The 6,622-nt window shown below is 44.7% G+C and overlaps 1 long non-coding RNA gene across 1 annotated transcript in view; it reads left to right on the plus strand.

The window, feature by feature from the left end:
• The window catches only part of LOC109300112, a 10,148-nt gene extending 5,294 nt beyond the window's left edge, over positions 1–4,854 (plus strand). Inside the window, exon 3 of the long non-coding RNA XR_002098125.1 lies at positions 4,842–4,854. This is a non-coding gene — a long non-coding RNA (uncharacterized LOC109300112). The remainder of the gene's footprint in view (positions 1–4,841) is intronic.
• Positions 4,855–6,622: the final 1,768 nt, after the last annotated feature.

Consider the following 6,622-nt stretch of genomic DNA (forward strand, 5'->3'; position numbering starts at 1 on the left):
ATCTATATATACACACACACACACACACACACACACACACACACACACACACACACACACACACACACACACACACACACACACACAATCATCCACCCCTTCTTTGCTCTCATTCAGCCATGCTGGCAGTGGTGGGAGAGGCAGGGGGGGAAGGCAGGCATGTGTCCCATCTTTCCCCTTGGAAAAGGGGGGACCCTAACACACACATGCTGCAGAAATGCCGTGATTCTTTTGATTCTTTTGCTGTGAAAGCATTAGCTTATGTCTTTTCATAACTCTCTTATGTTTTCTGTTGCTTGTGTCTGTCATTTCATGGATTGTCGCGCATTTTAGTCCCGAAGCTTACCTCCACGGCATATAAAGTTGATGTCCTGTCCCCTCTCTTTTACTGTTGAACGTTATTTAAATTAGGAATAATAACTCAAGGGACTGAAGCAACAAACTGTTGGCACTGAAGAGAGGAACCCCATAGTATTTTACCTTTTCCTTGCCTTTGCAATTATTTTCTGACATTTTGTTCTGCCACACATTACTTTGGTTCTGTCATATGTTATATCCTGTATCCAGACCTTGTCAAGGTGAACAGTAACGTGCAGGCGGCTCCTATCCCATTTTTTTTTCCAAGCAGAATTCCTTCATTAAGTTCTGTCCCACTTTTTGCCCTCATCACCCCTCTGCTGACTTGCACTTTGCTCAGACCCTATTTCAGCTCCAGATAACTTCCCAGGCCTGTGGCTCTGTGTTATTCTGTAGGTTTCTTTCTTTGGCAGGTCATAACTTGGGTCATTACATTTCCCTCTGGGCAGTAACAGCCGCTTTCTTCTATTTGTCTTACTCAACTGCTGTGAAGTCTGCCCATGGGTAGAATGAGTTTATTACTTTTTCCCCTAGTGGTTTTTCCCTTTCAGCTCCACCATGCCAGTGTGCTGCTAAGCTATCAGTGCTCTTGCTTCATTGATTTCATTTAGAATCTTTTTTTCCCCTTTACTAGAGCAGCCATAGCATTATTTTCAGGCCAGCACTGGTTATAACCCTTTATCTCAGTAGGCCTCTATCCTTTCAGCACTCCACTGCCTGACCCCTGCCTTGAGCTTTATACTTTGTTGGTAGCTATTTTCCAGAGTATAATCTTGATGCTAAATCTAGTTAGACAAGTGCTGGGATTTCTTCCCTGCATACATTTTCTGGCCTTCTCATCTTTTTGATAGATTCTGAGGCAAGAAAGTACCATTGTGACCACCTTGTTTGCTCTAAACCATAGACTGTCATGCAGCGGTTCTTGTAGCTAGCTGAAAAACAACTTGGGTGACCCATAGGTTTGGAGAGAAGGGACGAGGACTGTGCCATTGAATTTCTGCAGTGTAATAAATTAATCAAACCTGAATTTGTCAAAGCGTGTGTTCATGAAAGTACCCATAAGTACACTTATTCTAGTGCTTGAGAATAAGTGCACGTAGGATTTTCAAAGGAAATAGTTGTGTGTGCGCGCGTATAATAAAGAACTAGTGCATACAAATAAGATGGGATGAAATACAGTAACCACTCAGCATACACACAGCTTATAAAACAAAGCCCTTACAGCACGACTTATTTGTAGCATAAGGAGGGGTAGTCTACAAAGTGTTAGTTCAGGTTGTCTCGTCTCAGCCACCAATCGCTCCTGAGGTTGAGAAAAAAAAAAGCAGAAGTTGAGGCATATTGGTTTATGGCTTATTTATTTGACCTGACTCATTGCTGAGTGTGGCAAAAGGAGCCCTAAAATGTATCCTTTCACTGTCCTCTGTTTGTACCCTTAGGGTGAAGACAGATCTGATCAGCTGCAGGTTTTCATTACTATTGAACTCAGATGAGTTAAGTTTTACTCCTGAATTGTTACAAGCATACATTCAAGCAAACATCTGGGATTAATAAAAATGATGGTGAGGTATATGTGAATTACAACACTTCGGGCCCTATAACCTTCAGGCTGCTTCCAATTTGGCAACAAAGCTCTGGTGCTGCAAGGTCTGGGTGCCCTTAAAAGAAGAAACTGTTTGCCAGGACAAAAAATGATCTGGAAAATGAGCTGAAGCTGTTTCAAACACCAGGACTGCCAACTGTTCAAAATTCAGGCCTGACAAGGAAACAACAAAAACAGCAAAAATGGGGACTGGCTTAAATATAATGGGTGGATTTTTTTCTTCTTTTTTAATAATAATTTTGGAGTTTTCTTTATTTCCCTTCTGTTGAAGTTCAACATTTGTGGTATATACTTTCCAAACTTTGGTTTGTTTGGGGTTTTTTTCATCATGAGTCCCAGCAGCTTATTTTTCTTTCTTCCTTTAAATGAATGTGTAGATTCACATGTTCAAATGGCTCCAAGGGAAACACAAAACACTATGACAGTTGGTAACAATAATATATATAAAAAGGGTTTCTTCCCCTCCAAATCTCAGGGTTTATGAAAAATTCACCTGTTTTCTGGAAAAATAATGTAGGAGTTAGAAATGCAAAGAAATGTGGGAGAAAATATTTTTTGCAAGATTGTGATGCTCTCTCTTATGTACTGAATTCATGTGATGTGACAGATGTAATATTTGTTTCTGCACAATAAAGTTATATGAGATGGAATAAAATCACCTAATGCAATTGTTGTTTCTTCAAGTTTATTGTAATTAGCTATTTTGCTCTCTTTTATTTTAATACCAGTCATGATAGTGCAAATGGAAGCAGAACATTGGTGATGTGCAGTGCAGTTGCTATGAAATCTGAGGACAGGTCAAACTCTCCTACTTTTCTGGACTTTTTTCCCTCCACTGGGGAAATAGCCTTCAGCTGCCTGCCTCTCAGTAAAGTGGTCTGCTCATATTTCTTTAATTGCAGGACTGGGACCTTGAAGCCAAGCCTAAGAACTTTTACTGAAGGGAGTAACCACAAGCATATGGCAAAGTTATAAAATCTAGCCAAGGTCTGCACAGTGGATATAGTAGTACCATCCTGCACAGGCTGTCATGAAGATAAAATCTGACCCTGAGATAGAGAGAGAGCACAGTGAATTATACAAACACAACAACTAACTAAACAGCCTCCTTCAGAGACAGCAGTTTGGGGGAGGAATTCCCCATATTTTCACTTCAATCATTTTAGAGTCTGTAACAGAGTCCTGAATCTCTCCTGGGCAAGAGACCACCAACAAACAATGTATGGTCAGCAAACCAAATATTGGCCTAGGCACAAATCCATTGGCATCCCTTCGGACTTGCCATTTTCCAGAGAGCCTGCAGAACCTCTTTTTACATTGCAGGCATGTGTTTATTATGATGACTGTGGGGATTTTGGATGTAAATTAATATTGCATGTAAGCCAGTGAACTACAGCTCCTTCAGGTCTTCAAGGGCCAAACCTTTTTGTGGACAACTAGGAATAACTTCTATGAATATCACATGTCAGTCAGGATGAGATCACACATTACAGTTAGAAGATGCTAATTCTAAGGCAAGATAGTTTGCATTAAGGTTAATGAGTACTAGCAATCAGTCATCCCTTTAATGGTTAATACCATCTCTAATGTGCACTCTGACCTGCCACTAGAGGGATGGCGAGCAGGAATATGGCTAAGGACTGATAGGCTGCTTCATGGCTGCCCTCCTCACCAGCTCTGTAGCCACACTATAGGCCAGGGTGGAGGTGGGGAGAAGGACACTCCCCCCACCATGCCACTTTTATCAGGCTTCCAATCCTCAAATCACCCTGCTGCACCCCCCTTATTAGCTTCCTAGATCCCCACTTCCACCCTAGGATTGGCCCCTCCACCCTCAGATCACTGCTCTGCCAACCCAATCAGCTGGACAGCAGCAGCAGCAGCAGAATGAAGGGTTTCCCCCTTCCCGCTTGCTCTTGGGCTCTGCAGCCCATGCTTTTCCTGCACACCTGGACCTCCACCAGATCCCGCAGCTGCCTGGCACCTTTTTGCCCCCTCCACCTCCACCTCCACCCAGCCTCCTACTGCTTCCCCTTCAATTGCAGGTCCTTGCAGGGGCTAGATCTGGATGCACTGGGGTAGTGTGGTCTGCAAAGACCTTGGAAGCAGGCAGAGGGTTGCTGGGAAGAAACAGGATCTACCTGACAGAGGGAAGAGCAACTTTGCAGACAGGCTCATTAACCTAGTGAGAAAGGCTTTAAACTAGGTTTGCTAGGGATGGACACCAAAGCCCTGAGGTAAGTGGCGAAGCGGCAGACTTGGAAGAAGAGCAAGAAAAACTGTAAGTCCTTGCACAGTCACAGAAGTATGATGTGATTGGAATAGCAGAGACGTGGTGGGAGCTTGCATGACTGGAGCACTGTCATGGATAGATATAAACTGTTAAGGAAGGGGACAGGAAGGGGAGAAGAGGAGGAGTTACACTTTATGTGAAAGAGTCATGATTTCTCAGACCTCTAGTATGGAACTGGACATAAGTCTGTCAAAAGTCTTTGAGTTAGGGTCAGAGGGGAAAGCAACAAGGGTGATGTCATCATGGTGGGGGTCTGCTATAGACCACCAGCTCAGGAGGAAGTGGTGGATGAGGCTTTCTACAAACAGCTAGTGGAAGTTTCCCAATCACAGGCCCTGGTTCTCATGGGGGACTTCAGTCACACTGACATCTGCTGGGAGGGTAATACAGCAGCGCACAGGCAGTCCAGGAAATTTTTGGAGAGCGCTAGGGACAACCTCCTGGTGCAAGTGCAGGAGCAGCCTACTAGGGGCCATGGTTTTCTTGACCTGCTGCTCACAAACAGGGAAGAATTGGTGGAGAATTAGAAGCGGATGGCAACTTGGAAAGCAGCGACCATGAGATGATAGAGTTCAAGATCCTGAGGAGAGGAAGGATGGAGGCCAGCAGAGTAAGGATGCTGAATTTCAGAAAAGCAGACTTCAACTCACTTAGGAAACTTATGGGAAGGATCCCCTGGGAAGCCAGTCTGAGGGGAGAGAAATCCAGGAATGCCTCTACTTTAAAGAAGCCTTGATGATAGTGTAAGAATAAATTACCCTGATGCACAGGAAGACTAACAAGTATGGCAGAGGACCAGCTTGGCTTAGCAGGGAACTATTCAGTAAAATAAATCACAGACAGGAAGCTTATAAGAAGTGGAAACTTGAACAAATCACTAGGGAAGAATATAAGAGAATTGCTGGGGCATGCTGGGATGAAGTCAGGAAGGCCAAAGTACAATTGGAGTTGCAGCTAGGAAGGGATGTGAAGGGTAACAAGAAAGGTTTCTACAAGTATTTCAGTAGCAGCAGGAGGATCAGGGAAAGTGTGGGTCCCTTACTGAATGGGAGAGGCAACCTTGTGACAGAGGAGGCAGAAAAGGCTGAAGTGGTTAATGCCTGTTTTGCCTCAGTCTCCACAGGCAAGGTCAGTTCCCAGACTCCTGCACCAGGCAGCACAGTTTTGGGAGGAGGTGAGCAGCCCTCAGTGGCAACAGGTTAGGGACTATTTAAAAAAGCTGGACATGTACAAGTCCATGGGGCTGGACAGGATGTACCAAAGGGGGCTGAGGGAGTTGGCTAATGAGATTGTAAAACCACTGCCCATCATGTTTGAAAACTCAGGGCAATCAGGAGAGGTCCCAGATGATTAAAAAAACGGCAAACATAGTGCCCATATTTAAGAAAGGGAACAAGGAGGATCCAGGGAACTACAGGGCAGTCAGCCTCACCTCAGTTCCTGGAAAAATCATGGAGCAGGTCCTCAAGGAATCCAATTCTAAACACTTGGAGTAGAAGAAGGTGATTAGAAACAGTCAGCATGGATTTACCAAGGGCAAGTCATGCCTGACCAACCTGACTGCCTTGTGTGATGAGATGACTGACTCTGTGGATGCAGGGAGAGCAGTGGATGTGATGCACCTTGATTTTAGCAAGGCTTTTGATATGGTCTCTAACATTCTCGCAATCAAGCAAGGGAAGTATGGGCTGGATGAATGGACTAGAAGGTGGATAGAAAACTGGCTGAAGCATTGGACTCAGAGCATAGTAATCAACGGCTCAATGTCTAGTTGGCAGTCGGTATCAAATGGATTGGCCCAGGGGTTGGTCCTGGGGCTGGTTTTGTTCACTGCCTTCATCAACAACCTGGAAGATGGCATAGAGTGCACCCTCAGCAAGTTTTCAGATGACTCCAAGCTGGGGTGAGTAGTAGATACACTCAAGGGTAGGGCTAGGATGCAAAGTGATGTAGACAAATTGGAGGATTGGGCCAAAATGAATCTCATGAGGTTCAACAAGGAGAAGTGAGAAGTCCTGCACTTAGGATGGAAACCTCCCATGCACGAGTACAGGCTGGGGCTGACTGGCTGCGCAGCAGCTCTGCAGAAAAGGACCTCTGGATTACAGTGGACAATAAGCTGAATATGAGCCAGCAGTGTGCCCTTGTTAATAAGGCTAATGGCATATGGGACTGCATTGGTAGGTATGCTGCTAGTAGGTCAAGGGAAGTGATTATTTCCCTCTGTTCAGAACTGGTGAGGCCACATCTGGAGTATCATGTTCACTTTTGGGGCCCCCACTATGGAAAGGATGTGGACAAATCGGAGAGAGTTCAGTGGAGGGCAGTAAAAATGGTGAGGGGGCTGGAGGATATGACTTATAAGGAAA

This window comes from Gavialis gangeticus, unplaced genomic scaffold (genome assembly GCF_001723915.1).
Source record: "Gavialis gangeticus isolate Ggan-Ray unplaced genomic scaffold, GavGan_comp1, whole genome shotgun sequence".
Taxonomy (NCBI): Eukaryota; Metazoa; Chordata; order Crocodylia; family Gavialidae; genus Gavialis; species Gavialis gangeticus.